Raw genomic sequence first — 24,556 nt, 5'->3', positions numbered from 1 at the left:
AGGGATCAGTCCCTGGAGAAGGACATCATGCTTGGTAAAGTAGAGGGTCAGCAAAAAAGAGGAAGACCCTCAACAAAATGGATTGACACAGTGGCTGCAACAATGGGCTCAAGCATAACAAAGATTGTGAGATTGGTGCAGGACCAGGCAGTGTTTCGTTCTGTTGTACACAGGGTCGCTATGAGTCAGAACCAACTCGATGGCACCTAACAACAACAATAAATGCTTCATAGATTAGCTCATTTAATCTCCATAACAACCTCATGAGACTCTGGCACTATTTTCACTTTAAAGATTTGGAAACAGACTTAATTATCTGTGTGAACTTGGGTAAGTGGTAGCAGAGCCAGAGTGAAGCCCAAGCACCATGACTCCACAGCCCACTTCTTAAAATACTTTCTCTGCTTCTGCAGAACACCGAGTAGGCAAGAAGTCTGGAGGACAATGTTCCTCAAAGAAGTGGGTAAATCACCTCACTACTGAGATGCAGTTTTTGGAGCAGATGTCTAAGGTCTCTCCCAACCAGTAGTTTTGCTGACTATATTATCCCCAGCACTAAGTACAGGACCATGACAGCACACCCCAATGTGACCAGAAGCCAAAAATCAGAGCGACTCACTCTGGGCTTTCATGGAAGCAAACTGATTCAATAGATGAGCTAAAAGGAAAAAAAAATTAGTATGTTCAAAATCATATAACATATCGGGAGTTTTCTCATGAACAAATCAAAACCCTTTGCCCTGCCTGAATTAAGCTGACCTTTCTATTCACAGGCCCGGAGACCCTATGGCACATCACAGGAATCAGAGTCACACACAGAATTGCTCATATACTGGGGCCAAGTTCCCCTCCCAAATGTTGCTCTTTGCCTATGTCTGAAGAATAAAATATAAACAGACTACCAAAAGAAAATAATCCCCCCAAAAAAAGTACAATGGGGGAGACTTTAATGTACTTTATAGGAGATTTAAGATGGATTTTTCTTGACATCACATCAATTTCTGGGATAATTGTGGGATTACTTTTAACCACCCCGCAGTCAGTTAAAATACACAAAAGAATGTTTCAGTAATGGAAGTCCCTCGTTGTTTGTACATAGAAGAAATTTCTTCATTTTGGTACAGGCGTTCTTGCCTTTTTCCCCCATCCCATTTTCCCTAAAAATGGGAGGAAAATTTGTTCATCAGCTGTCTTATTACCAGTTGTTTGTAGTCCTTCTTTTGTGAATCAGTAATATTTAAGTTAATTTTACATTGACAAGTCTATGTGGGACCAGGCCACCCCTGTATACTAGGGGTCACGTCTCACCTGGAAGGTAGGGTCCATCATTGTGAGAGTCACTGGTGCTGCCAGTCTCCTGGAGGTAGGGATGAAAAAGGTACAGCAGCTGCATCTCTACATTCAAATATGCTGCAAAACACTTGGAAAGAGAAGCAAAATCACACAAAGATGTTTTGGCTAAAATGTACCAAATCAGAGATAATCTACCCAGGTTTCATGACAACATACCCCAAAAAAGGGTATAAACTTCAACTCTGACCTAACACAGATTCTCTAAGAAAAACAAGCAGCTCAGGTTAACAGTGATTAACATGACACTCCGTTGTGTGGGGTTTTCAAGGCAAATAAGATAAAGAAAAAACAGCATTGTGTCTGATACAGCATCCTTGGAAGAGACAGCACCTGTCGGGTAGAAGACCATTTCCAAAGGACAGGTTGAAGTAGCCTGGAAGACAGTCAAATCTCAAGGCAGAAGAAAGTCAGGCTTATTTAGTTAGTGCACTCAGGCCAAATCCAGAGGTTACTGCAAGCAACAACAACAAAACAAAATGGGGACCTAGCAGTACCATTTCAAGTCATGGCCTCATGCGGTCATTAAGATCATGTCTGTCTCTAGCTCTCTGGATCCTGAGGAAAGGTATAGGGATGCCAAGAGCATCCTGCTTTGAACCTAGAGGAGAAATGTCAAGGATGTCTGATTGTTGCCTTTCCATCGTTTCCTCTTTTATATCATCTCATCCAATAAATAGAGCCTTTCACTTTTTAGACCCTTATATAGAGTCCAATTTGGATTTTAAAAGGTGGGAAGGAAGAGTCTACAAAGGAAGAGTTAAGTTACGTTAAGTTAAACAGCCTTCTGCAATGTCATTAAAATGGTGAGGCCTCAGCTTCCCATATGTGAAATTATCCGTAAGATTCCCAGACCTAAAATACGATTCATGAATCCCAAATTTGACCTTTTCTTTTTTATAACTACTGGACTTGGAATGACTTTCAGCTATGTCACAGAAATCAAATCTGCTGCAGACCGATAAAGACTGACCACCACTCACACTCCCCCAACAGTCATAACCCAAGTTCTCAAGGTAGGCTTCAACAAGTTACCAAATAAACTATACCCACTTATAATAACCTAAAAGATTACTTCTGGCTATACTCAAGCACTACAAAGGACGTGGAAATTATCAGTGTCACCTAACTTCTCACTGGCTTCCTCTTCTATCCTTAAAAACAGAAAAAAAATAATTATTCCGGTGGTTTATTTTAATATATAGATTCAGCTTTTCTCTAGCTCACATTGTATGTGGACGGAATTGTGTCTCCCCTAAAAAAATATGTTGAAGTCCTAACCCCTGTACCTGTAAATGTGACTTGATTGGAAACAGATTCTTTCTTTGAAGATGTTATCAGTTAAGTTAAAGAGGACATACTGGAGTATGGTGCACCCTAATTGCTTCTGAGTGATGTCTCATAAAAGGAGAAAACAGATACAGAGCCAGACAGGGGGGAAGATGCATGTGAAGATACATCTACAAGCCAAGGAACACCAAGAGATGCCCAGGGCTACCAAAAGCTGTAAGAGCCAAGGAAGGATCTTTCTCGAGAGCACACAGAGAGTATGGCCCTGCCACTGCCCTGAATTCAGACTCCTCACCACCAGAACTGTGAGACAATAGATTTATGTCCTTTAAAGCCACCACTTTGTGGTATTCTGTTACGGCAGCCTAGGAAACCAAGATGCCTGGGAAGATTTGACTTCTGTAATGACTAAAACTGATACTTTAAAAGGGATAAAGGGAAATACTATTACTATAGCCATTAGATAAAATAAACACACTCCCATGATTCTGAAGAACTAAACACACACACACACATACAGCAGTTAAAACTAGCATCTCATCCTTTAAAGAAAAACCACCAGAGAGGGAAATGTGAGCCATTAATTACACTCTACTATTTCATGGAAAGCAGCAAGCTGCTTCTAAGTCTAAAAATATCCTCTGAACATTAGCTTTAAGCCCTGTGTTTATTTTTCCCACATTTACCTATTTTGCTTATAAGACTTTTGCTAACCGATCGGTTCGGGCAAAGAATAAGATATCACTCAATATAACAAGAGTCTCAGCAGCCAAAAGAAGCAAACATCAGCATGACGGGCAGACCCACCCACAACAGGGCCTGGGCCGTTGGCTGAGGATGCCCAGTCGCTCGGTAATGCTGGAGGAACAGCAGCCTGCCTGAGAGAGCCGAGGAGGAGCTTTAGAGGTACGTACACACAATGGTCAAGTACACTGTGATACACATTCAAAAAGAAAAAAAAAATTGCAATGGTTATCCCACCCAGAGCTAAGAAAAACACTTGCAGAAAAAAATTTACAGGATTTGAATGCCTACTGTAGCTTCAACACTCATTACAATCTCTACATCCTAAACCTTAGATGCATGTGGCATTTTCCACCTACATAAACTACGCATCACTTTCTTCCCTCTGCTCTGCCTTCCACCTAGGACAATCGGCAACCTCTTAAAAATCCCAAATGTGTCTCCGCATTGTGGATTATCATGAAACCTATCATTAAAGTCTATTCTCCAACATAATGGTGCATATTCATAGAATAGCATTGAATATTAAATGCTGTTTGTAGTTCTGAAAAAGGCATGGCCCTACTAACTAGAGAACAAACAGATACCGTACAATAGGCTAGAAATAGCCTTCCACAGATATATCATTGGCAAAATTATGCAGCTAGATTATTCCTGTCTGCAGTGTGTGTGGGACTGCTACCTAATTAATGCTTTATTAAACTGTTCTCTGAAGATCTGACTGAGAAAAGATCAGAATCTCAACCAGCTGTGCTGATTAATATTATCTCTGAGGGAGGTGTATATGTAGGTGGGTTGTTTGAAATTCTCCCTTCAACATTATACTTCTATCTTTGACAGTTAAGGGTTCCCCCCCACTTTGTCTTACCGTCTTTCAAGGCTAGAGAACAACATAGGACATTTAATTTAAAACAAAAGAGATTAAGACCAGTGATGCTTATAATCTTGTGTTTCTATTAAACATTGATCTAGTTCATCCAGGAAGACTTTGTGCTGTAGAATAAACTCCAGTATTCATGCAATTTTAATGAAAATGCTTCTGAACCCCATTCCCTTCTTTATCTTTGAGCTACTATTCCGTACCCTGAATATCTCAAACAACCCTAATGTAATGGCTAAGGAGGCTGAAAGTGGGAATAGCATTTATAAGAGGCAAAACAAGTGTTAAAAGAATTTAAATACTTACAAAAGGATAACAAAATGTTAATTTTTTTCATAAGCAAGATAGCTGTTCAGATTACAGATAAATAAATGAAGACACTCAGCCGTAGATGTTTATTCTCATTTCCTGGATAGTAGTTTCCGTATTATCAGAAGGTATATACTAACTATTTGTATTTTTTTAAAGGCAACATCAAAAAATTAAGAAAACGTTCAAAAGCCCACACTTAGAAATAACCATTAATATTGTAGAGGTTGTTCCAAGCCACCATTCATTCACACGCACAGACACAGGCCATACTCACAATTTTGCACACAGGTTCATACTACACTACACGTGCCTTTCTAAAATCTGTCCCACCCCAAGTTGATCACGGAAAGATTGCCAGGTGACTACAGATAGATTACATCATTTAAAAAAATTTTTATTTTGTTGTCATTGTTGAGAATATACATAGCAAAACACACCAATTCAACAGTTTCTACATGTATCATTTAGCGACACTGTGCAACGATTCTCACCCTCCTTTTCTGAGTTGTTCCTCCCTCATTAACGTAAATTCACTGCCCCCTAAGGTTCCTATCTTTTGAGTTGCTGTTATCAATTTGATCCCATACAGATAGTTCTCAAAAGAGCATAATGCTCAAGTCAGGCATTTTTTACTAGTTAAGCTAAACTATTATTTCATTTTAAGAAGACTTCGGAGGATATTTTGGGTTTAGGGTTTAAAGAGTATCTCAGGGCAATAGTTTCAAGGGTTCATCCAACCTCCACGGTTCCAGGAAGTCTGGAGTTCATAAGAATTTGCAATTCTGTTCTCCATTTTTCCCCTTTTGATCAGGATTCTTCTATAGAATCTTTGATCAAAATGTTCAGTAAATTACATGATTTTTAATGGTTGCACAGAACTCCATTGCGTGTGATGGTACCAATGTTTCACTACAATAAACAGTGATAAATTTTTAGCATACATCTTTGTAGACTTCCTCAATGATCTTCCTTGTGATAAAATCCAAGAAATTCATTAATCAAAGGGAATATCCAGTTTTATGACACATACTGCCTAAGTGGCTCCTAGAAATGATGAACCAGCAGTACATAAGAGTACCCATTGACCCCACATGCTTGCCAAGGTTAGGTTTAGTCAATTTTATTTTTTAGTTGTATGTTGCAAATTTCATTCACACTAGTCATTTCAACCATATTTAGCATGCTTTTGTGATTCACCAGTTCTTCATTTTTATCTAGGAAAAATAATACAGGTATTCTACAATTTCTGTACCTTATCAGTCATGTTCAGAAAGTACTTCTCCAGCTCAAGAGAACCTATGTCTTCCTCTTACTATTTTACATTTCTTTACCTTTAAACTTTTCAATCACTTAACATTTATTTTAGTATAAGGCGTGATAAGAGAATAGTTTTATTTTAGTTTCTAAATGGGTAACTGTCCAAATTTCGTTTATTGAATTATCCATTCTTTTCTCCACTGATCTGAAATGCTTCCTTTGTCAAATAACAAATTACAAACACTTGTACTTATTACCAGACTTTTTTTCTGTTCCACTGACTGAATAAATGAATTATTAAATTATACATTTAAAGTCTATTCCAGCATCCAAAGGATGAACTGCCAGCGTCAAACTCTGGTTCCACCATTAACTAATGGCTGTGTTGCTTTGGATAAGGCATTTAACCTCTCTGTACCTTAGTTTCCCCATCAGTAAAATGGGTGTACCAGTACCTACCCCCACAGGGTTATTGTGGGTTTCAGCTAAACAGTAAGCGCTATATACGTGTTACTTACCGTTATCATCATCCCCAAAAGTAAAGAAAGAGAGACATAGTCCTTGCCTTCAGGAATTCGGAGACCAGTACAGGAGATAAGCATGTAATCAAAGGGCCATACAAATTAATGCACAATCACAAACCATGGTAAGTGTATTAAGGGGAACTTACAGGTGCCTCGGAAAAAAGGCCTGTTGATCTACTTCTGAAAGGTCATAGCCATTCAAACATCTTATGGAGCACAGTTTTACTCTGACACACATAGGGTAGCCATGAGTTGGAATCAACTAGGTGGCCACTGGTTAATTCAATCTAGGAGGTCAGAGGAGCTCCCAAGAAGTAACATTTGCATCAAGGGCTAAATGATGAGTAGGAGTAAACTGGCCTAAAGGAAAAGAGAAGTGGGCAGGAGGGGGTTGGGCCCTCAGACCAGCCACACTGGCCTGAGTACAGAGCTGCACAGCTGTCTGTTTTGGGTACCCTGAGGCACACTGTCCCCACAGCCAACAAGTCTATAAAAAGAGTTGTTTTCTTCTCATCTTCAACTTCTCAGTTTAAAGTCACACCCTCAGAGAGACACTCAATGACCACCTGCTTCTGAAAGCCAGTGTCTTAGTGCTTCCATAACAGAAATACCACAAGTCAGTGACTTTAACGACCAGAAATTAATTGTCTCACATCTTAGGAGGCTAGAATTCTGAATTCAGGGTACCAGCTCTCGGGGAAGGCTTTCTCTCCCTGTCGACTGGGGAAAGGTCCTTGTCTCTTTTCCTTGGCAATCTTCAAATGGCCTGGCATCCATCTTCCCCCATCTGTGCTTCCTTGCTTCTATGCCTAATCTGCTCTTCTTTTATCTCAAAAGTGACTGGCTTAAGACACACCTACAATGATATGTCCTCATTAACATAACAAAAAACTATTACCAAATGGGATTATATCCACAGGTAAAGGAGTTAGTATTCCAGCACATATTTTGGGGAGGCACAATTCAATCCATAACAGTCAAAAATATGGTCTTTTGGGGAATAAAAGATAATGATATAAAACATATCATACAGTTGTATTCATTCAGCAGAAACTATCCCAGTTGGAGATGTTCCAAGACCCTGCCTTCAGTAAATACAAGAATTTGTTCTTTATCCTCAAGGCTATCCTCTCTGAATTAAAATGTGCAAGTATCTGTGAAACCATCATCTGCTCTTCTCTATGTGCAAATAATAGCACCTTGCTCACAGGTACACATTTGGAATTATCTCTGCTGGTAAGAGTTTCTCCACCCATATCTGATAAACAACCCCTTAACCATTCTACATGCTGAAGAGAACGTGATCTCCTTCCACAATACAATGTCAGCAATAACCTCATGTCAGTCCCTCCTAACTCCCTATTATTTTGTTGTTGTTGTTGTACTTGTGACAATTTCTAATTATCTATTTGCATGATTATTTGTCTGTCTCCCACACTACACTGCCAGTTGCATGAAAGGGGGAATGAGTTATTTTATTCATCTTTCTATACCCAAAACATAGCACAAAGCCTGGCACGTTATTGATTAAACGCCTACTATTTGTAAGACAGATGGCTGACCAGAGCACAGCGTGAGGGGAAAACGGGCACTCAGTCAGGGTGGAGAGGCCAGGGTCAGATCTGGCAGGCACATGCAACCTGCTGTTTAGGATTTTGGTCTCTGCAAGGAGAAGCCATCGACAGGTTTTAAGCATGGAAGTGGCAAGGGCAGATTTGGGTATTGAAACAATCACTCTGGCTAGAATGTGAAGTGACTGGAGCAGGCAGAGGGACTGTTGGGAGATGAGTCAGGAGACTGCTGAAGAAGCACGCCTGGGAGAGGAGCATGGGTTGGACTAAGATGAGGGTAGTGCAAGTGGTGAGAGCTGGACTGTCTCAGGCACCCACAGAGCATTTCAAAAATAAGCATTACAGTATGTGTCAATATTTCATGATGAGAGATTTGGTACTAGAAAAGGTAATTCTACATTACTAGTAAACTGGATAAAACAGATGAGACTGAATGATAAAGAAATAAGTTATTTTTATCAGTCAACCTGTAAAGTAATAATGGAAGCTCTCTCAGTTCCCTAGAGCTGCCATAACAAAGTACCACAAAGTGAATGGCTTTAAACAGAAATTTATTTTCTCACAGTTCTGGAGCCTAAAAGTTCAAATCAGAGTCTCGGCCATGTTGATTCCTTCTATGGGCCTCTCTCCTAGTTTCGGTGACTGCTGGCAATCCTTGGAATTCTTTTGGTGCTTATAAATAATGCATCTGCCTCCGTCATCACATAGCATCTCCCTCTGTGTGACTTTCTGTGTCTGTACTCCCCTTTATAAAACACCACTCGGATTAGGTTTAGGACCCAAGCTATGCTGGTATGACTTCATTAACATAACAAAAGAAAACTCTATTTCCAAACAGGATCACATCCACAGGTACAGGGCTTAGGTCTTCAAGACATATTTTAGAAGGACACATTTCAATCCATAGCAGAAGGTAACCTGGAAACAAGTCCACTCTTCACAAAGGAGTCCCAGTTCTGAGTAGTATCAGTTATCCAATGGACGTTAATTATCAACCACAAAAATACAGCTCCTTTGTATTAAATATATTAAATTACAGCAATATTAAATCAAGACCACAAAGCATAGTGGCTAAAGGCCCATGTGCTGCCATAGTTAACTCACAGTATTGTGGTTTACTCCTTTTAAGAAAATGTTACACTGTAAACATTTTTTATTTATGTTTATAATATATATCATATATACTTTATAACATTTTCTTAAGAGTGACATATTGCAAAAGCTTCCTTCCCTCAATGTTATCTAAAAAAAAAATTTTCCAATGCTTACTTCTTAAACCTGAAAAAGCTACTATCTCATATTCTTTAAATTATTTCTAATGTGAGAAGGGAGTAGTTTGTGTGTTTGCAAATGGCTTTTTTAGACAGTGTCAGGCAATTACAGCCCCTGCCACTGGTAGCACTGTGGGAACGGCCCATCCTACATCCCCATCATGCTCTTACCTTGCTTCCCTCCCTGCCAATCTCACCCAGCTGCCATGAGCACGCCGACCCTGCTGGTAGTGGTGTAGGCCCACAGAGCCTGCTGATGGCAAAGAAGAATGCATATGAAGTTTGGGTCAGACTCACTTCTGCAGAAAACTGTGGCAAGTTATTCAGCCTCTATTTTCCCGTCTGTTAAAAGCTTTAGTATCAATCTGCCCTCTCCTTAGCCAGGAGTGCCATATTGGTAACTAGGCACCTGGACCTAGACGTGCTGTGTTAAAGGTTATGTTGTTAATACCACATTCAGCAACAAAGACAGAAAAGTTAATGGGAGTTTCCTGTTTGAGATGAGTATCTGAGAAGCAAATATCTGAGTAGTTACTTATTAAAGAGTCAAATCATGATGATCTAAGTATCTGACATATTGAATAAAGGACTATCATTTGGCAGCGGGGATTAATCAAATGGCCTTAACACTTCTTTCAAAACATAGGTATGTCCCCACTTAAAGAAATTCCTGTAAAAGCCAAGGTCTAAGAGCTTTGCAGGAGAACTGTTACTCATTTGAAGTATGGGGAATCTATAACAAATCCTAAAAAAAAAAGTAAAGAAAAAGGGCAATGAAAGAGGAAAGGAAGAGAGGGAGGGAGACAGGCAAGCAAGAGGGTGTATTAATCAAGTTTGAAAAACTGTATATACCATACCCTGCTTCAAGATTTCTGAACATAATATGATGTTTATGCTTTGGAAAGTCCTACAGTACAGACATTTGCTGAACTTTGCTTAATCTAATATTTCCCAAACTCACTGGGCCTCCATATCTATTTTCCCCCATGTTCTATCAATTCATAGAATACTCTTTGGACAGCTATCCCTAACACTCCTTTTTTTTTTTTTTTAAATAGTAATGTCTGCTTCCTACCTCAGACTTAATTCAGACGCCCCAGCGGTGGGAACTAGGTCTGACACACCACCAGGTTTCCGAACCACTGCTTCAGCTTAAGTGGTTTCAAACCACCTACAGAGATGCTAGGAGGGGGTCAGACCCACGACTAACTAAGCATGAGACAAAAGTAAAGCATCTCTACAACTATAGCTTCAGAAAAGGTGAAGGGATCGAATGTACAGAAACAGAACTGTATGCTATTTTCTAGTCCATGTTTGCTCTATAAATCAAGACAGACCTTATGATTACAACAGTTCACCTGGAAGCCAAGAGGAGACTGAAGTATTGATATAATTAAGAATCTATCTTGCACAGGGGGCACAATCATGAAAACTTCCTAGCCATAAGCAAACACCTTGAGGGACAGAGTCCCTGGGCTTCAGGGCTCAGGACCATAGTCTTGGGGGACATCTAGGTCAATCTACATAACATAGTCCATAAAGACAATGTTCTACATGCTATTTTGGTGAGTAGCAACTAGAATCTCAAAAGCTTGTGAGTGCCCATGTAAGATACAGCTATTGGTCTCTTCCGGTCCAGAGCAAAAAATAGTGAAGAAAACCAAAGACGCAAGGAAACAATTAATCAAAAGGACTAGTGGTCCACATGAACCACAGCCTCCCTCAGCCTGAGCCCAGAAGAAATAGATGTTACCACCCAGCTACCATCACCAACTGCTCTGACAGGGATCACAAGAGAGTCCTGTACAGAATGGGATAAAAATGTAGAACAAAATTCAAATTCATAAAAAAGACCAGACTTACTGGTCTGACGGAGACTGGTAGAATCCCCGAGACTATGGCCTTTAGACACCCTTCAAACCTGGAACTGAACCCACTCCTGGAGATCACCTTTTAGTCAAACAACAGATCGGCCTATAAAGTAAACAATAACAACCATGAGGAATGTGTGCCTCAGAACAATCAACCATATGAGACCAAAAGGGCAACATCTGCCCCAAAAACAAAGTTCAGAAGGCAGGAACAGACAGGAAAGATGGGCAAATGGAAATGGGGAACTCAGGGAGGACATGGGTAAAGTTCTGTCACACTGAGGGGATTGCAACTAATGTCACGAAACAAAATGTGTATAAATTGTTGAATGGGAAACTACTTTACTCTGTAAACTTTCACCCAAACCATAATAAAATGTTCAAAATAACCCAGAAAAGAATGTATCTTGCATAAGGAGAGTTTTTAAATCCAAGTAAGTCTTAGTTTGTCAAAGCATATTTTAATAACCTGCTAAAGAAAACTTGCACCTCACTTTCCACTAGTAATGCCCAATTATGAGAGAACTAGCCGGCAAAGCCCTCCCTTTCCCAAGAGAGCCACCAGCTGCCATCTAGTTGACTCTGACTCATGGTGACCCATGTATGGCAAAGAAGAACTGTGCTCCATAGTGTTTTCAATGGCTGATTTTTCAGAAGTAGATCACCAGGACTTTCTTCTCAGACACCTTCAGGGGGACTAGAACCTCCAACCTTCTGGTTAACAGCCTAGTGTGTTAACTGTTAACCCAGGGAGAAACACATAGTACAGAATGTATAGGTAACAGAGTTCTATTATGTTACATATACATTAATTTAAAAACAAAAATCAATCTTACATAGTGATATTTTCAAATGTTGACATACAAAAACATGTTAAAAGGACCAGAACTTTAAGTTCTTGCAGAAAATAAAAGCACTGATTTAATATGTGCTTCCATCTGATTATTATGCAGGAACCAAATTTCTTGACACAGAGTCAGTAACTCTGTTTCTCAACCTACAAGTTAATATCTACTCCAGAAATTTAAAGATTCTGCAGAGGTTAGAAATGCAAGTTTTGCTCCAGAAATGACTTCACAGCCTATTTGTCTCAGAGCTTGAAGCACTTTTCACTGAAGCCATTAAAGCGTGCCAGGGCCCCGAGAAAGCCAAACCATCCACAAAGACACACTTGTGCCCAACAAGGAGCCGCCCCCAGTGCTCCAGTTTATCTTGCCAGACGTGTCCTCTCAGGGAAGAAGCTGAAAGTGGCTTGTCCCTCTCATAACTGAGCCTGTCTCTCACGGTAATGGTTTCCATTTTGTTCTATTTTGTATAGGGTGGAAAGGGAGGTATTCTTCCATTACGGCTTCCTAACTTTGCATTTTCTATCCTCAAAATAGAAGCCCACTAGGGGGCATTAGTCCCTGGATGGCGCAAATGGTTAACACGCTTAGCTGCTAACTGAAAAGTTGGAGGTTCGAGTCCACCCAGAGGCACCTTGGAAGAAAGGCCTGGCAATCCACTTCCCAAAAAATCAGTCACTGAAAACCCTATGGAGCACAGCTCTACTGCAGTACACATGGGGTTGCCATGAGTCAGAATAACTTGACAGCAACTCTTTTTTTTAGGGGACATTAAGAATATTCTGCATTGAAGTTAAAAGGTTGTCACTGGGAATGTTTTCCATCTTCTAAGGGTGTCTCCACCTCACTTCATTCTTCTTAGCTGCTATGGCATTGCCTACAGGCATTTTGAAGAAAGGCTAACAAGTGCCAGACATCCAGGAGGCTCTTGGTGTAGAGGCTGAAAGGTTAGGCTGAACAGCTCAAACCAGATTACCACGAACATCTTGCAGCAGTATGCTTCTACTCCATACATACATATCCCTAGCTGCTCTCCTTCCCTTTCTGTTTCTGACAGAGTCAAAACCATGACACTGTCTTTCCTATGTATAAGACTAAGGATCTGGAAAAATGTTCATTTAAAAGACATGTCAGCAAAATTCATTAGCAGAATTCTTATTTACGATGCTTTTATACTTCTCCATGGAGAAATATGAAACACAGCCATGCATTCGGAAGAAACCCAAGCAGCACAATTTAATTTAGGGCTCTATGGAAGACGAGGCAGGTGTCCCGATAGTCTTAAGCCAAACGTCTAACGGAGCAAACGCGCATCTATTTTAGTTCTAGAATTTGGCTAGAAACCGTATTTGCTCCAATCCTAGTAATGGCTCTTAAAATGCTTATAATCCTTCTTTTCAACTTTATTTGGGGAAGTGAAGATGAGAGTATGAAGTAAAGATGATAGAGTGGAAAGAAAATTCCATGACGCTGTCGTGTGCTGTCAGGTCAATCCTGACTCACAGCGACCCTATAGAACAGAGAAGAATGGCCCCATAGGGTTTTCTAGGCTGTAATCTTTATGGAGCACAGCGCCAGGTCTTTTCTCCTGTGGAGCATCTGGTGGGTTTGAAGCGCTGATCTGAAGGTTAGCAGCCAAACGCTTAACCACTGCACAAACAGGACTTACAAAAGACAGAAACTTAGAAACATAAACTGCTCACTCATAAGTCCACTACCAAGAAACAATCATTGCTGAAATGTTAATTTTGTAAAAATGTTATATACAGATGAGACAATATAGCACAATGCCTGGCATATAAGTGCTCAGTGCATTTTAGCTCCTATTATAGCTATATTTTTACAATATTAAACTTATTGCATAGCTCTCTTATGACCTGCTCTTTTAGAGTTAACAATAATCATTAATATTTCCCTGCACTAATAAATATTGCCCTATGGATAAAATAGCTATAGATATTCTATAAAACAGACATACTAGGATTTATTTTCCCATCTCCTATAGCTTGACATTTAGGTTGTTTCCAGTTTTTCACCATAATATCCAACACTGAAGTGAACAACCCTGTACACAAGTTTGCATGTTTATCCATTTCTTTTCTGTGAATAGATTCCTGAAAACAGAATTACTAGGAAAGAAAATTGCTAATCTCCAGAAGTGTTACAACAGTTTACACGCCCACCATCAAATGAGAAGCCAATTTTTACACCCTTGCTAACTCAGAATGGTATCATCCTTTTAATTACTGCTGGCCTTAACAGTGAAAAAATCTCATATATTGCTGTTTTGATTTCCACGTTTTTTATATTTGTATCCTGGCCACTTGTAGTTCTTTCATATACTGCCTTTTCATATTATTTTTTAATTTTTCTACCAACGTGTTCATGCCTTTCTTACTGATTGTGACGAGCTTTTAGGTATTTTTCAGTTTGACACTAAAGGTTGAAATAGGACTCATGGTTGGGAATTACTAGCAGTTACCAGCTCTGGGACTAGCAGGTCTGGATTCAAATCCTGCCTCTGCCACTAAAGCTATATATCCTTGGTCAACTTACTTAATCTTTCTGTGCCTCAGCTTCTTCATCTGTAAATGGGGATGATGCTACAATCTCAAAGGGTTGTTGTGGATAGTAAATGAATTGAAACAATGCCTAGCCATTTTTACTATTAGTGAAGTTTATTTAAAATTTAAAAACTTAAAATTTTATGCAGGTATGCTTTAACTTCTAAATTAGCTTTTAAAAATATGTGCTATATTTTTAAGTAAAAATGAACAGATTAAAAATGTATGCATAGAATAACCCCCTTTTTTCTTTTTTTCCTTTTTTTAAATTGTACTTTAGATGAAGGTTTACAGAACAAATAGTTTCTCATTAAACAGTACACATACTGTTTTATGACATTGGTTAACAACCCCACAACATGTAAACACTCTCCCTTCTTGACCTTGGGTTCCCTATTACCAGCTTTACTGTGCCCTCCTGCCTTCTAGTCCTTGTCCCTGGGCTATTGTGGCCCATTAGCCTTATTTTGTTTTATGGGGCTTTCGAATCTTTGGCTGAAGGGTGAACCTCAGGAGAATAATCCCTTTTTAACATATGCAAATACAAATAAACAGAAAAAATAGAAAGGATATATTCATTCAACAAATATCAGCTGAGTGCCCAGTATGGGCCCGGCATAGGGGACACAATGAAGGACAGAACAGACACGGTCCCTTTCCTTGTACCCATGCTGGGGTATACCAACAAGGAAACAGATGCTTGTAAAGCAGTCAACCAAGCACCACACTAAGTACAATGGGCAATTTCTATCTAACATGGGAAGGAATTTAACCTACACCAAAATGAGGGAAGGATAAATCTCCCCGAGAAAATATCAAGCTGAAACCTTAAAGAAGAGGAGTGATTAGTCAAGTATAAGGTGGGAGAGAGGAAAGGGGAATTTTCACAAGGAAGAAAGAGCATGATGCAAAGGCTCAGAAGCAGGAAAGTTTGCATGGTATAATGGAAAGAAGTAAAAGATAATCAGTATACTTATTACACAGAGGACTTACTTAGTGTAAAGAGCTGTGAGAGATGAGACGAGAAGATAAACAGCGGCCAGATCACACTCCAAACTCCTTAACAGGACTTATGTGGCCTTTATGCTGGGAGCCATGAGGAGCCACAGAAAAGTTGAAACAGAGGAGCAACATAAGATTTGCCCTTTACAAAGATCACTATAGCTGCACTTAGATAATGGATCAGAGAGGAACAAGACCAAAAGCATAAAATGTCAGAACCTAAAATCATGCCCAAGACCACGTTACCTCAGCTGCGGAAATGAGGTCGTGGGGTGGGAGGAATTGAGTGACTTGTGTGGGATCTCATGGGTTCTCAGAATGGGTTTCTAATCCTGGGGCTCCTACTGACCATGTTCCACACAGCCTAACAGTGGGTGGTCTTTCACCATTTTTAAACGATTCCAAGGACTTCTCTTGAAGTACGCCTCTGCCTCCCTACTGAACATTAGGCACAGAACAGATGACTCAGACCTGCTCTAAATAAATGACCTTCCCTTATATGATACATAATCAAATCCCTTAGCTCTTATGGGAAGAAGATTCTTGGTGATCAGAAAATGGTCAGCCATTTATATAGTTAAATTAGGGGGGAGGAGGGAGAGCATGTTCTGAATAATACAGCTGGTGCAGACTCTCATTCTCAATAACACCAAATCCCTCAATGAGAATCTCATTCGCTTTATTCTTTTTTCAATCGTTCTGACTTAGTGACAGACAAAGTCTCAGTGTATTGTTGGGATGTCTACCACTTGTCCAACATTTGTTAATCTCCTCTTTTAACAAAGGTAGAATAAGCTTCAAGCTCACAGATTTATTCAAGAGAATCTAGGACTTAACTTTTGGTTTTATATGAGAATTTCCTGTATCCCTATTTATGGTAAGTGAGAGTGTTTTTTCCATCTATGAAAGTGATAAAATGATTCCTTTTTTAAATTAAAGTCATGACCGTTGATTTAAAGATAAACACCAATGCTGCAAAAGTCATGAAAGTGAAACTGAATGGCAAATTTGGGGAACAGTCAAATTACTTCACCACAACCTTACGGAAGGAAGAGCCTACAGAAGTTGACTAAGTTCACTTGAATCACTCATGGCAGCAATCAATAGTCCCAGTGTTAGAGGACACCAATTTAGATGTTACAAAGGGCAAGTCAGTAGATATCATATGATATCAGCATAACTCACTGACTCATGAAAATGGAATTGATAACATTCATCAAAATTTAAACAAATGCATTCATATAAAGCATTCATCTATGATAAGCTTTCTGCCTTAGAGACATCCTTTATATAAAGTGGTTTATGGTGGAAATGGATCAAAAGGCTTTAAATTTTTACATCTTAAGACACAGAAAGTAGCTGAAAGATGAATTAAATGTGTCTTAGTGATCACAAAATACTTGTTGAACAATTTAAGTTTCATAAGAAATGAGAAACAGAAGTTAGAACCAAGGAAAAGGAGTTTTCCATGTTTGCGCCAAGAAGTTTGCAGAAGACATGGATGATGAGCACTATCACTGTCTCCCTGGCAAATCTGGATCTGGCTTAACGTGACTATAACAACCCCCTCAGAAAAGTGGAAAATCCCAAGATTTTGGATTTGTGAACTTAGAAAGACCCAAAGATGCACAGGGAGTAGTAGGTGAGATGAATAGTGTCTCAGTTATCTAGTGCTGCTATAAGAGAAATACTTAACAAAGAGAAATTTATTCTCTTGCAGTCTAGTAGGCTACAAGTCCAAATTCAGAGCATCAGCTCCAGAGGAAGGCTTTCTCTCTCTGTCACCTCTGGAGGAAGGTCCTTGTTATCAAATCTTCCCCTGGTCAAGGAGCTTCTCAGCACAGGGACCCCGAGTCCAAAGGATGCACTATTCTCCTGGCTCTTGTTTCTTGGCAGTATGAGGTCCCCCATTCTGCTCATTTCCCTTTCCTTTTATCTCTTGTAAGATAAAAGGTGGTACAGGCCACACCCCAGGGAAACTCCCCTTTACACTGGATCAGGGATGTGACCTTAGTAAGGGTGTGACAATCCCACCCTAATCCTCTTTAACAAAGTTACAATCACAAAATGGAGGGCAACCACACAATACTGGGAATCATGGCTTAACCAAGTTGACACATATTTTGGGGGGACACAATTCAATCCAACAAATAGCAAACAGCTTAATAAAAACCAGTGTTACCTTATTTAAATTAGTTAAAAAATGGTACAGGAGACAACTCAACTGCAAGGGTGAGAATAAGAAACAAGAAAGGATTTCTAGATAAAAGGATAGTAACTTTCATGAGTTAAATGTTGATGACGGTATTATGATGAATTATCATGAATGTTGATGAACACCAATGATGATTAACATCACCAGAAAGCATTTCCTTCATTCACTGTATGAAGGTGACAGACAGTCGTCATAGCAAAGAGTTTGGGTTTGTAGATCCCTCTAACCCAGAAGTAGCCACTTAAGCAGTTTAATAATGAATATTATAAATATTGCCATCAAGTCACTGTCTATAGTATTAACATGAAGAGGCACATCAAGGTCACCTCAGTGATGATTATACACAAGAAATGACAAAGGTGAAGTTGTACCAACCCTGTAATAGGTACAGGACACCTCACTTTGGAGCTACTTCATTGCTCAGACACACAACTGTGCCTGACTATTCACTCTCCAGCCAAGTTGCTTCCATTCTCAAGTCCTCACCAACTTCTCGCTGGACATCTCAGGGTGCCAAGTCTCATCGTTTCAAAATATGCCTGGCACTGTCCACCAGCTGCACCTAGACAACCATCAAAGGTTATGGTTCCTCAGTGGTAAACAGCATGGGGGCTAACACATCACAGGCAATGACCCATGTGCTACAGGGCCCATGCTACAGCCACTCCTGCTGCTCACCCACAGCACAGTACAGGTGTGCTGCAGGTATCCCCAACAACAACTTAATGAACAACTCCAGATTATCACATAGTAGTCTGTTGTGCTCATACTAGATAACGGCATTTCATTATGTCTACGTTGGTATCAGTCTTCCACAAGTGCAAAAACAAATGTAGGATGAACAGCCAAGCACTCGACTCTCACCGGTAAAAGTCCCTGGCATATTGCTGGAAACCTCTTCACACGCTCTACAGTATCTCCAGCCAAGGTTAACGAAGTTATCACTGTGCTACCAGCCTACAAAGCTAAGAGGCTGCTCGGAAGGTAGTGGACAGTACTCCTGATGATTTGGTATGATTTTAAAGATAGTCTGTGAGAACACTTGATAGGGTCTCACAATCATAACAGTTTAATGGCCATAGCTATAGCTCTCCTCTTAGTCTTTATTATCCATTATAGACCATGTAAATTACTGTTAAGCATTTGAGTTCCTAATGTGATTAGGGAAATAGAGAAAAAGCTAAACAAACCAACAAAACTGAGAAGAGTACAAAGGGTTAAAAGGAAAAAAAGGAGGGGAAATAGAAAAAAATGGAGGCCAATGAAATCCTTTAACTTTTCACTCAACTACTATCTTGCCCTTCTGGCTATAACTTCTGAAGGATTGCTCATCCCTAGGAAACCACCACCAGACATCATTTAAACCTAGAACTGTTCTCAGACTCCAGCATGTCGCCCAGTTCTAATCATTCACTTATTCGTGGGTCTTACCCTGCTCTCTCTACGTCATCAATCTACCCACTCTAAAGAAAGTCTAGGGTTGCCTGATCCCTGGGAATCTGTATGTAGCCGAAGAGGTTAAGCAGAATGGAATCTGCTCTCCAAACTTTAGGGAGGAACACCTAAGACTCCCAAATTTACCCCCCTCCCCACAGTGACGTTTGTCCTCAAAACAGCCACCATTTCCCCCAATCAAGTTTGGTCACTTTCAAGGGTACCTTTAATTAACTTGGGAGGTACATTAAAATGTCCCAAGTATACTGTCTTAGTTATCTAGTGCAGTATTACAGAAATACCACAAGTGGATGGCTTTAACAAAGAGAAATTTATTTTCTCACAGTCTAGTAGGCTAGAAGTTCAGATTCAGGGCGTCGGCTCCAGGGGGAGGGTTTTTCTCTCTGTCGGCTCTGGAGGAAGGTCCTTGTCCTCCATCTTCCCCTGGTCGAGGAGCTTCTCTGCACAGGAACCCCAGGTCCAAAGGACGTGCTCTGCTCCCAACACTTCTTGGTGGTATGAGGTTCCCAACTCTCTGCTGCTTCCCTTTCCTTTTATCTCTTGTAAAATAAAAGTTGGTGCAGGTCACACCTCAGGGAAACTCCCTTTACATTGGATCAGGGATGCGAGCTGAGCAAGGGTGTTGTATCTCATGTTAATCCTCTTAAACCACAGGCAGAGATTATAATTTATAACACAGGAAAATCACAAAATGGAGAATGACAACCACACAATACTGGGAATCATGGCCTAACCAAGTTAACACATATTTTGGGGGGACACAATTCAATCCATGACATATACTAAAACTAAAATCCATATAAACTCAATTTAAAACAACAATAATCACTGTAGGAGAGAAAGGTTTATAAAAATATAACTGTGTCAACAATAACTCTGATCAAGAAGACGCCCAGTCTAAAGATATATTCAGCTGCTACTTTCTTTCACACACCCTCCAGGTCCATCTGCCACATGTATTAATGGGTTAGAGTGCGTTAACAACTTTTTTTTTTTTTTTTTTTTACATGGGTCAAGTTATCCTTATTATACTACCATGGTACTCTCACTAGCATTATCTCATTCATTCTTGACACCTCTGGAATGTTTTTTATATTTGATTGCTCCTAAAATTGTTTCAGAGAAGCCTGCATTTTTCATCAGACTTTCTAAAGCCCAGGAACAGAAAGGCTGGAGAGAGTGGTTGGAAAGTTATTGAACTACTCCATTCTCTCCTGCTGACATGATCAATTTTTTGCCATGCTTTTTGATTTTCAGAGGGCGAAGGACAAGTATAAGGAATTCCTTTAAGAATCTGATGATAATCTTGTTATTGCTAGGTGTTATCAAGTCGGTTCTGACTCATAGGGATCCTGTGTACAACAGAACAAAACACTGCCCGATCCTGCACCATCCTCACAATCGCTGCTATGGTTAAGCCCATTATTGCAGTGACTGTGTCAGTCCATCTCATTGAGGGTCTTCCTCCTTTGCGCTGACCCTCTATCTTACCAAGCATGATGTCCTTCTCCAGGGACTGGTCCCTCCTGATAACATGTCCAAAGTACGTGAGACACAGTCTCGCCATCCTTTCTTCTAAGGAGCACTCTGGCTGTACTTCTTCCCAGACAGACTTGTTTGTTATGCTGACAATCCATGGTATATTCCATGTTATTCACCAACACCATAATTCAAAGGCATCAATTCTTCCTCAGTACTTCTTATTCATTGTCCAGCTTTCATATGCATATGAGGTGATTGAAAATACCATGGCTTGGGTCAGATGCACCTTAGTCCTCAAAGTGACATCTTTGCTTTTGAACACTTTAAAGAGGTCTTTTGCTGTAGATCTGCCCAGTACAATATGTTGTTTTATTTCTTCACTGCTGCTTCCACAGGCATTGATTGTGGATCCAAGTAAAATTAAATCCTTGACAACTTCAATATTTTCTCCTCTTATCATGATGTTGACCCTCCTATTCCAAAGAATTTGTGTATAATTTTAGAAAATATAAAGATCTCCTGCAGTCTATTATGGATCCCAGGCTATGAACCTAAGAGGTATAGGAATCCTGTGTTAACCACTGAGCCACACTTGAGATTTTGAAGGCAGCAGAGATTTTACCGCTTAAAGCAGGGAATTCAGGAACTTCGACCCTCACTCAGATAAAATCATTAACTAATTATATATTTAATCAAATACGTTAATAAATTTTAAGTCTCACTCAATCAACACTTGCATGAACCTATTTATGTAACATTCTTCTGAGCAAAACATTTATATAAAATACAGCATTTTTAAATGTGATGGAAGCACAAATTAGTTAAAACATGAAAGGCATAAAATACTAAGGTAACTCAATTTTCCTAGTTGAAGAATGTGAGTGTGACAATAATCACATACCAGACTGTATCACAATACACAGCCTCTCCAAGCAAGAGTTTTGTCATTAAAAAAGACATAGTCTATAATAGGTATCTATCCTAACTAAATTCATTAAAAAGAAGAAAGCATACCTCATTCAACCCAGTAATGTTATATATTATTTAGAAACTGAACTATCCTTTTAAACAATAATTCGAGAGCAATAATTAGAGAAATACTATGGTGAATCCTTTTATGCAAATAATAACCTAATAAATTTTACTCTATAACAGATTTTCACATCTTAGTATAAAGCAAGATAGGCCCACATCAAGTGCATGATAGTTAAGTTTAAAAAAAAAAAGTATAAATTTTTAAGAGCAGGATATTAATTGGAACCAGCTATTTTTATTTATACTTATGGTTTAAAACAAGTGAAATAATCAACAGTACTCTTGCTAAAATGAAATCTCAGTATAAATATAAAACTCACTAAAAGTAGAGTAATATATGCTCATCTGCTCTACTTTATAGTAAAAAGATTATCTTATCCATTCTAAATCGCAATGGTAAATTATTTCCTTATGAGTAATTAAGCAATAAAGCATATTAAAATGAGAAGATTTTGAATTTTTGCTATTTTTAATATATTCTCAAGCCTAAAGGATCTTCTCCTCTAATAAAGTTTACTTGGAAAAAGCATTTTTTCACCTCTAAAGAGTACAGATAACGGAAAATTATTGTCAGCAACAAGGTAGAAACAATCAGTTTTAACAAAAGAACAGTTGTGACGTGTCAATCAGAGATCTCAAATCAGTGGTACAAACACTTAAGACAAGCTGCTCTAGTAATACAAATATCTCCCCTAACATAAACAAAAAACTCAATTCAGCAGAAACTGGAGAAATGGTTGCCTAAAGAGGATATATATGTATAGTCTGTAATCCAGCATGTCCACAATTTTCTAAAATCAGAAGAAAAAAAAAGACCATTTTCAAGAAGAAATAGTTCCAGGTCTAAAGCTTCATTGTAGGTAAGAACAGGCTCATGGAGATGTATGGGAAAATGGCTACAAAAGTAGGGTATGACTAGTTCTCCTGTATCTGTCACGTGCAAACAGTAGCACCAATTTTACACATCAAAATATACATATGTGCACAGGAAGAGTAACGTTTGCCTGGGGTTTTCTAAGATTGTGCTCCACCCACTTAAAGATATAAGTCTGTGTTGCTTCACCTTTAAAATGAAAGGTTTTTCAGTAAAAAGAAGAAAATGACACAGTGAACCTGCATCTGGACTCAGTGCAATAAACAGTAATCTGATTTTAGCACAAACGGACCCCCTACAACCATCTATGAAGTTCTTCTGTATCACAACTCAATTTTTTATTCTGAACTTTACAGCTACATATAACTTCAAGATTTAGCAGAAAAGAATTGTCCGATTATATTGTGTTAGGTTCGCAAAGCTAAACATTTGAGCTTGTATCATTGCCTTGTGTCTCATTATTACTTGTATATAAGATAGTATTTATACTAGTAAAATTATTAAGATTAATAGCTATCACTTATTGATCACTTTTTATTGCGTACTACAAACTCATTTATCCCCACATCAACCGTAGAAAATCGGTATCATTTTTATTTTAGCAATGACAGATTCAGAAGTCAGATAACTCACTCAAGGTCAAAGACAGATGTGGTGGGTTCAAACCCTGGCCTTTCCCACTCCAAAGCCAAGACTCCTAGTTGCCTTTTAGAGTGCCAAGCTTTGCAGAGGAAATCTTCAGAAACAAAGCAAAAAAAAGGACGTGGTGTTGGTAATAAATGTTGTGCTGAGGTCTGCTTCGGGGAAGTTACAAGTACCTGGACAGGTTAGTGACATCAAAGATGCTCTGCTCTGCCTGGGGATGTATGGGCAGCACATAATTTGGATCCTTAAACCTGGAAGAACCTGAAGTATAAAGTTGCTAGAGGCCTCCCAAACTACAACAATGCACTTATATTTACAAGCCTTGCAGGCAAAGGTCACAGTAAGCTTCAATTTGAAAAGCAAAAATAATTACATGAATGGGCATTTTTACCAAAACAGCCTTAGTTTTCTCCAGTTCCCAAACTGACCAATATAACTGATTCTACAAAGTCAAGTCTACAGTGATCACAGAGATGATGCACATGAGTGCGTATAAACACACACACACACACACACACACACACACACACACACACACACACACCAAATTTCATGCATCTGTCATCCTAATTTGAGTAAGATTCTGCAAAACTCATCCCTTTGTGGATGTGGTTTGTAATAGGTTTGCTACTGTGGTAGCCTGGGAAAAGCCTCACTACATTTGAAAATTTATGGGAAAACTCAGTATTAATTAAGGCTAACCTATTTAAAGGTAAGTCAACAAAGTTCTTAGCTAAAGATCCCTTAGATTAGAATCTGTTTCAGAATGATTTGTTTTTTTTTTAAAAAAAAGCATACACATTACATAATAGGTCACACTGTAAGTGTTCACTTATTGTTCCCTGTGTAAAATTATTTAATTTAGCCCAATGAGGTTTAAATTATTAGAACGTGGATTAAATGAATTTTATTACAATCACAGCCTATTAACCCCATAGAGAAAGTTGGCATACCCAACATGTTAAAGGCGCACTAAAAATACTTTAAAATACATGATAATTTCCAGTCTTCAACAATCGGTTATATTAAGACAGCAAAACCCACGGGAAATTGTAAAAGGCACGCAGATAGCTTGCTGGTCAAGCCCTAGCCTCGAAGGAGTTGGACAACTGAGTTCTCCAGCGAGAAGTTCATGCAGGCTCTTTCCTGAAGGACCCCCCCTTTCCTTCCCTCCCATTCCTCTGGGCGGGAGGACGACAGGGAAGCAGGGGTTCAAGAACCATCGGGGAGGAGCGCACATAGCGGGCATCTCCGCAGCCACCCCAAGTGTGGGACACCGCTCCTGCCTGCACATCCCGGGACGGCTGGACACACCGACGCCGCAAGGTCACCAGAGAAGAGGCGACTTTACATAATCTCCCGCCGCGCC

At 39.4% G+C, this 24,556-nt stretch overlaps 1 protein-coding gene across 1 annotated transcript in view; it reads right to left on the bottom strand.

Moving 5' to 3' along the window:
- SH3GL2 (SH3 domain containing GRB2 like 2, endophilin A1) overlaps positions 1–24,556 on the bottom strand; it is a 191,221-nt gene that overhangs the window by 166,154 nt on the left and 511 nt on the right. The gene's annotated exons all lie outside the window — the stretch shown is intronic.

The sequence above is a fragment of the Trichechus manatus genome, unplaced genomic scaffold, assembly GCF_000243295.1.
Source record: "Trichechus manatus latirostris isolate Lorelei unplaced genomic scaffold, TriManLat1.0 scaffold00025, whole genome shotgun sequence".
Lineage (NCBI taxonomy): Eukaryota > Metazoa > Chordata > Mammalia > Sirenia > Trichechidae > Trichechus > Trichechus manatus.
This window is presented reverse-complemented; position numbering and strand designations above follow the sequence as displayed.